This window comes from Rutilus rutilus (genome assembly GCF_951802725.1).
Source record: "Rutilus rutilus genome assembly, chromosome: 10".
Taxonomy (NCBI): Eukaryota; Metazoa; Chordata; class Actinopteri; order Cypriniformes; family Leuciscidae; genus Rutilus; species Rutilus rutilus.
Genome location: NC_140215.1, coordinates 40828574 through 40836911, shown reverse-complemented (window position 1 = coordinate 40836911; position 8338 = coordinate 40828574). Strand labels below are relative to the sequence as shown.

The following is an 8338-nucleotide window of genomic DNA, read 5'->3' as shown; positions in this document are numbered from 1 at the left end:
CTGTAATTGCAAACAAATATACCATAAATATATAAATGTAACATCACTATTACAGTCAGCTGTGCTAAAAAACTAAAAAACATCCTATCTCGCTACACTTGACCACACAAAACAAGATTCATGAGAAGGAAATGGTAAAAGTTGAAAAAATTGAAGTTACCACTTTACCTGCCAAAATGAGATTTGTTTAATTGTTTCGAGAAATGACCTTACTGGTTTACAAATGCATGATTTGAGAAATGTACCAAAGTGACTGAGAATGTTTTTTGAGAAAATATCTTTTGTCCAAAGGTGGTTTCTTTCATTTGCTGTCGTTTTTATCAAGCTGGTGTAAGTTCAAGTGTCTGTTTCAAAAATAAGTTGGTTTTTAGTTAGTTACGTGATGCGGTGGTGTAACGTCATGATTGACAGCTGTGATTGACAGGTTCTCGAGCGAAGTAGTCACTGAAGCACCAACGGACATTTTTTCGGGATCTTCGGAGGACTGAGGAGATTGTATTTACTTTATTTTAACAAGTCTCTTGTCGTACTGCAATCAATTTTTAAAAAAGTGTGCAGAATCCACTCTCCCTGAGTGCATTCTGCGAGAGTGAGGGCGGAGCGCTGATTTCGCGGCTTTACTTCCTGCTCACTACTGCGCAGGTCTGGTCCCGAGATCGCTACTGCGCAGACTCAAGTTCCAATATGTCAGCGCCATATCAGGACTCTGGCGGCTTCAGTTCTCATCAACGGAAGAGGGCGGAGGGGCGTCGTCCATCTTTTTTTACAGTCTATGGTTTCTACATTCTGCAGACAGAGTTCTGATGTCCCATCGATCAGTCGTACACTTACAGTTTAGAGAATGTTCTGTACCATTGCTGCAGTGAGTGCAAACCTGGTTAAGAACTACAGGAAACGTATGATCTCTGTAATTGCAAACAAAGGTTTCTGTACCAAATATTAAGTTCTGTTTTTTTCTGATGTATCAAATACTTATGTCATGCAATAAAATGCAAATTAATTACTTAAAAATCATACAATGTGATTTTCTGGATTTTTGTTTTAGATTCCATCACTCACAGTTGAAGAGTACCTATGATAAAAATTACAAACTTCTACATGCTTTGTAAGTGGGAAAACCTGCAAAATCGGCAGCGTATCAAATATGTCACGGTTCATGGATTCATTGGCTGCGTCCGAAACCGCATACTTCCCTACTATATAGTATGGAAAAAGCAGTAGGCGAGCGAATAAGTATGTCCGAATCCTTAGTATCCATAAAAGAGTAGGCGAGAATTACCAGAGTGACGTACTAATTATCGCGAGATTCGGGCGTACATATACTTATAGTGCGTCCGAATATTCCTACTTTCCTACTATATAGTATGGGAAAACAGTACGTGAACGGAGTAGTATGTCCGAAACCTCAGTACTCATAAAAGAGTAGGCGAGAAGTTCCCGGATGGCTTACTGCTTCAACCCAGATTTTGAAGAGCTCGAAGATGAATACTTTTCTATCCCAGGAGGCCACGCGAGAGGATACGTCATTATCAAACATCGCAGAGATCAGCGACGCGGGTGCTTTCAAATGTGAGTAAACACGGGTCCTTGTGTTAAAATTGCATGTGTTGAACTACTGTAGAGTAAACTGTTGAATTGTTGAAGGTGTAAAGACGTTACACAGTGTAGTATAGTTGTGATTTTGCTGTAAAAACACGTTTTATTATGTATAACGTTAGCTAACAGGCGAGCTCCAGTAAGGACACGTAACGTAAGTTACGTCTCTAAAGTGGATTTACATAAACCATATACATCCTAAAGACACTTATTTTAAATGTCTATTTACATCTGACAGGAAAATCTTCTGTAAGTATTGCAGAAGAGCACATCACAACATGAAATAGACATCTGAGTGATGAATGTGTGCTATTATGTAGAACAAATCTATAAAGTAACTAAACATAAGTTATCTATTTTATTTGTCCATTAGTACTGTTGATAAATTGAGGAACATTTATGTTGGATAAAAAGTTAAAACAAGCTCATAAATCACAGAGGTAATGTGAATCTTGTCTGGATGTTACAGGGTCAGATGAACAGATGTGTGTTTATCCGGTGGAGAGTGGCTCATGAAGCTGAATGCTGCCATCAAAGGCTTTGAGTAAGTATACCACAGAAATTAATAACAATAACTAATTATTGTAATTTCAAACAGAGCTATTACAGCACTTTTCTGATTCTTGGTTTCTGTGCATTAGCTGCATGTCACGGTTGTTGAATGCATTGTTTCCTTCTTGTCTCGTGTCATTGTTGTTATGTGTGTGAGTGGGCGTTGTCCCGCTCACGTGTCTGTCAGCGCTCCAGCTGATCATCATCATCTCAATCACTGTTCACAGCTGCTGTTCATTCCCATTGCCTACATATACTCACACCATTATCTGTTCCAGTGTCGGATTGTTTGTTGAGGTCCTGTGTTGCTGTTCCGTGTTCCTGTGAAGTCGCCGTCCTGTGAAGTTGCCGTGTCTGTGTCTCGCCTGCCTTGTCTTCTTGCCGTCCTGTTCCTTGTCCTTGGATACACCGCACTTCACCGGGATCGGGATTCTGCACATCACAGCACCAGAGCACCACAGACCATCTTAAGTCCCTGCACGAGCCTGAGTCGTCGCCCTTCTTTGTTCCTGAACTGTTTCCTGACCATTTGAGATATTAAACGTTTTTGAGCACCTGCAAACTGTTTCCTGTCTGTTCTATCATGACAGAACAATCCGACCAGTTGATGGAAGCAGCAGGTGGCGCCGCAGCTACAATGGATGACTTTGTTCGTGCAAGTATTCAAAGGATGGACGCCCAAGACCGTCAGCAAGGGGAGGCGGCGCGCGCGATTCAGGCTCTCGTCACGCAGGTGTCCGAGCTGACCCAGCGTTTTCAACAGCTGCAACCTCCCGCTGCGCCAGCCGCACCGCCCGTCCCTCCCACACCACCGATGACCGCCTCCCAGTCGGAGCCACGCCTTCCTACGCCTGAGCCCTATTCTGGTGAGCCTAACTTTTGCCGGCCGTTTTTGACTCGATGCAGCATGCACTTTGCTCTCCAGCCACGGACATTTGAGAGGGAAGAGACGAAGGTGGCCTTCGTTCTCACATTATTGACTGGGAGAGCGGCACTATGGGGGACGGCGGTGTGGGAAAATCGAGAACCATGCTGTTCCTCGTTCCAGGAGCTCTCCTCGGAGATGAGGAGAGTTTTTGACCGCGCGGTCGCGGGAAGAGAGGCTGCCAGGGTCTTATCAGAGCTACGCCAGCAAGAGCGTTCGGTATCTGATTATGCCATCGAGTTTAAGACCCTGGCGGCCGAGTGTCGCTGGAACGAGGAAGCGCAGTGGGATAGGTTCCTGCATGGGTTGGCTGACCGCGTCCAGAGGGAGATCTACGCCCTGGATCTACCCCCCTCACTGAATGGACTTATCGATCTGGCTCTGAGGGTGGACGCTCGACTAGCCCGGGTCGGACCACGCGCTCCACCCAGCCTGCCTCGTGGGGGGGGGGAACATCAGCGATCCAGCGGCATGGACGCGGTCGGTCCCTCCGATCCCGAGCCCATGCAGGTGGGTCGAGCTCGGCTTTCCCGGGAGGAGAGGGAGAGGCGGAGATCCCTTGGCCTTTGCCTGTACTGCGGGGGAGCAGGACACTTTGCCAACAACTGCCCGGTAAAAGGTCAAGCCCGATAGTAAGTATGAGGCTACTATCGGGTGGGATCTCCGCCGAAAAGTCCTCATCTACATCCACCATCCTCCCGGGGAGACTTAGATGGTCTGTCCACGATCATCACTGCACCGCACTGGTGGACTCCGGGGCAGAGGGTAATTTTATGGATCGCACCTTTGCACTTCAGCTTCAGATCCCACTCAGAACACTTCCCCAGAGCATCACCGTACATGCACTCAATGGACAGTCACTACCCACCATCTCCCAGGCCACCGAGAACATTACACTCATCATCTCAGGAAATCACGCAGAGACAATATCATTCTACATCACGGACTCCCATCACACCCCCATTGTATTGGGTCACCCCTGGCTCAAGAAACACAACCCCCGCATTGACTGGAAACAAAGAACCATATCAGCCTGGAGCACTGAATGTCATAGTTCTTGTCTTGTGTCTGCCTGTTCTGTTGTCTCTGTTCCTGTATTGCAGGAGGAAGCAGTGGATTTATCAAACGTGCCCGCGGAGTACCGTGACCTGAGGGAAGTGTTCAGTAAGTCAAGGGCTGCTTCTCTTCCTCCGCACCGTCCCTACGACTGTGCTATAGATTTACTGTCAGGTAAGTCTCCGCCTAAAGGCAAGATTTATTCACTCTCGGTTCCGGAGAGGGAGGCTATGGAGAAATATATTTCTGATTCTCTAGCATCCGGGTTCATCCAACCTTCCTCATCTCCAGCGGGGGCGGGGTTCTTTTTTGTGGGGAAGAAGGATGGATCGCTGCGACCTTGTATTGATTACCGGGGGTTGAACAACATCACGGTAAAGAATACTTATCCTTTGCCGTTGATGTCTTCAGCCTTCGAGAGGTTGCAGGGAGCATCCATCTTCACAAAACTGGACTTACGTAATGCTTATCATTTGGTTCGTATCAGGAAGGGGGATGAGTGGAAGACTGCCTTCAACACCCCTAGGGGGCACTTTGAATACTTGGTCATGCCTTTCGGTTTGTCCAACAGTCCCGCAGTCTTCCAAGCACTCGTCAATGACGTGCTGCGAGACATGATCGATCAGTTTATTTATGTTTACCTGGATGACATTCTGATTTTTTCCTCGTCTCTCCAGGAACACGTGCAGCACGTCCGACGAGTTCTCCAAAGGTTGCTAGAGAATGGGCTTTTTGTCAAGGCGGAGAAATGCGCTTTTCATGCACAGTCGGTCCCTTTCTTAGGACACATCGTGTCGGCTGAGGGTATGCGTATGGATCCTGACAAAGTTAAGGCTGTGGTAGAGTGGCCAAACCCAGATTCCCGTAAGGCCCTACAGAGGTTTCTGGGGTTCGCCAATTTCTACCGGCGTTTTATTCGCAACTTTAGCCAACTAGCCGCACCTCTGACTGCCTTGACCTCCCCCCGAACTGCGTTCAGGTGGTCGGAAGCAGCCGAGACTGCTTTTACCAACCTCAAGAGCCGCTTCGTTTCGGCTCCCATCTTAATCGCCCCTGATTCCTCACGTCAGTTTGTGGTGGAGGTCGACGCGTCAGAGGTGGGGGTAGGCGCAGTTCTTTCCCAACGCTCACCTTCAGACAACAAGATGCATCCATGCGCGTTTTTATCCCATCGCTTATCACCAGCTGAACAAAATTACGACATTGGCAACAGGGAGTTGTTGGCGGTCAAGTTAGCCTTGGAAGAATGGCGTCATTGGTTAGAAGGGTCCGGGGTACCCTTTATCGTCTGGACGGATCATAAGAATCTGGAGTACATTAGATCCGCTAAAAGGTTGAACTCCAGGCAGGCGCGGTGGGCACTTTTTTTCGGCCGATTTGATTTTACTCTCTCGTATCGTCCGGGTTCCAAAAACATCAAACCCGATTCTTTGTCCCGTATTTTTGATCGATCCGAACACGCACCTACTCCCGAGCGTATTTTTCCTGAGACCCTAATTATCTCTACGCTCACTTGGGAGGTCGAATCGAGAGTCAAGAAGGCTCTAGAAGGGGTAACGCCTCCGATCCGGTGCCCACCGAACCGCTTATTTGTGCCGGAGAAACTACGTCCAGACGTTATTCGATGGGGCCATTGTTCTAGTCTAGCCTGTCATCCAGGAGTTACTCGCACCCTCTATTTGGTCAGACAACGATTCTGGTGGCCGCTTATGGCTCGCGACGTTCACGATTTTGTTTTGGCTTGCTCAGTTTGTGCTATTGGTAAGTCTTCCAATCGACCCCCAGATGGGTTACTCCAACCGCTGTCGGTGCCTTCGAGACCCTGGTCCCATATCGCTCTAGATTTTGTTACCGCCCTCCCACCCTCCCAGGGTAACACGGTAGTTTTAACCGTGGTGGACCGATTCTCGAAGGCAGCCCACTTTGTTCCCTTGCCCAAATTACCCTCAGCCAAGGAGACAGCGGTTGCAGTCGTTAATCACGTCTTTCGGTTACATGGCCTCCCGACAGACGTGGTTTCTGACAGGGGTCCCCAATTTGTGTCAAAATTTTGGCGAGAGTTTTGTAAGTTACTGGGGGCGACGGTCAGTCTGTCTTCCGGGTTTCACCCTCAGAGCAATGGTCAAACTGAGAGAGCCAACCAAGACCTGGAGAGAACCTTGCGATGTACGGCTGCCAGGAATCCTTCCTCCTGGAGTCAGCAACTGCCTATGGTGGAGTACGCCCACAATTCGTTGCCAGTGTCAGCTACGGGCCTATCTCCTTTTGAGTGTAGTATAGGATACCAGCCACCGGTCTTTTCTAGTCTGGAATCCGAGGTCGCGGTCCCCTCCGCTCACGCCTTCGTCCAGAGGTGTCACCGCACATGGACAAGAGCCCGTGAGACTCTCCTCCGTGTGCGGGCGCGCACCAAGGCCAAAGCCGATCGCCACCGGTCTAGGCCTCCTGTATATGTCGTCGGTTCCAAAGTGTGGCTTTCTACTAAGAACATTCCGCTCCGCTCCGTATCCAATAAACTGGCTCCTAAATTCATTGGCCCGTTTTCTGTCACCAAAATTGTTAGTCCGGTGGCAGTCCGCCTCAACCTCCCTCCAGTGTACAGGAGAATTCATCCGGTATTCCACGTGTCCAAAATTAAACCCGTTTTTTTTTCCCGCATTAATCCGCCTGTCCCGGTTCCCCCACCGCCGCGACTCGTAGATGGGGAACCATCCTATTCGGTCCGTCGCATTATGGACTCTAGGCGGAGGGGACGCGGATTCCAGTACCTGGTGGACTGGGAAGGTTACGGTCCGGAGGAGAGAAGTTGGGTTCCGGCTCGTGACATCCTGGATCACTCTCTTATCGATGATTACAATCGACAGGTAAGGGAGTCTGGGAACGCCGTGAGGCGTTCCTAGAGGAGGGGGTACTGTCACGGTTGTTGAATGCATTGTTTCCTTCTTGTCTCGTGTCATTGTTGTTATGTGTGTGAGTGGGCGTTGTCCCGCTCATGTGTCTGTCAGCGCTCCAGCTGATCATCATCATCTCAATCACTGTTCACAGCTGCTGTTCATTCCCATTGCCTACATATACTCACACCATTATCTGTTCCAGTGTCGGATTGTTTGTTGAGGTCCTGTGTTGCTGTTCCGTGTTCCTGTGAAGTCGCCGTCCTGTGAAGTTGCCGTGTCTGTGTCTCGCCTGCCTTGTCTTCTTGCCGTCCTGTTCCTTGTCCTTGGATACACCGCACTTCACCGGGATCGGGATTCTGCACATCACAGCACCAGAGCACCACAGACCATCTTAAGTCCCTGCACGAGCCTGAGTCGTCGCCCTTCTTTGTTCCTGAACTGTTTCCTGACCATTTGAGATATTAAACGTTTTTGAGCACCTGCAAACTGTTTCCTGTCTGTTCTATCATGACACTGCAGATCTTCTGTGGTGGAGCAGGACCTGCAAGGGAAGATGATGGCGGCGTTTGTGAAAAAAAGTGGTTTTGTCTTCTAAATAATACTGAAATCATATGACATTGTGTGGTTAAAATGACTGCTTTTGTGTTATGTTTGTGCATTTTGTAGAATCTGAAATGTCAGCAGGCTGGTGTGAGTGCTGAGGATGAGGAGCCCAGAGCTGAATCCTGGAGATGGTGCCATGAGTCCCTCCATCACTCCACCTGCCCTTACGAGACCAGCCCTTACGAGTCCCTCCATCACTCCACCTGCCCTTACGAGACCAGCCCTTACGAGACCCTCCATCACTCCACCTGCCCTTACGAGTCCCTCCATCACTCCACCTGCCCTTATTGCCTCAGATTGTGAAGCACAACACAACACGCAACAACCTCAGCGCCTTCAGCCTACATACATGATTGTAGTTTGAATAAAGCTTTGTTTCATGTGTTGACTTGTATATGCATTTGTTTATTGTGTGATGGTGACTTTCATTCATTTTTTTACTAATTTATTAATATTTCTCATTGTTGTCAGTAAATACAATATAATTATTTAATTAATGCTTTATTTAATTGTTTGAATGCAAATGTAGATATGTTCACTATATACTTTTTACTACTATTTTCAGTAAAAAGTAATATAATTAAGTATTGGTCAGCATTTATCGTTGTTTTTATTGTATGTTTTGGGGTGGGATATCAATGCAATTCATTCTGGGGTAATATTAATTTTTAATATTAATGATACTTAAATTTTTTTGAGTATAAAATCAACA

At 47.6% G+C, this 8338-nt stretch overlaps 1 long non-coding RNA gene across 1 annotated transcript; it reads left to right on the top strand.

Moving 5' to 3' along the window:
• Positions 1-1169: 1169 nt before the first annotated feature.
• On the top strand, positions 1170-8020 carry LOC311298343. The gene is made up of 3 exons (XR_014628940.1): positions 1170-1569; positions 2066-2140; positions 7690-8020. It is a non-coding gene; the product is annotated as an uncharacterized lncRNA (long non-coding RNA).
• The last annotated feature ends 318 nt before the right edge of the window (positions 8021-8338 follow it).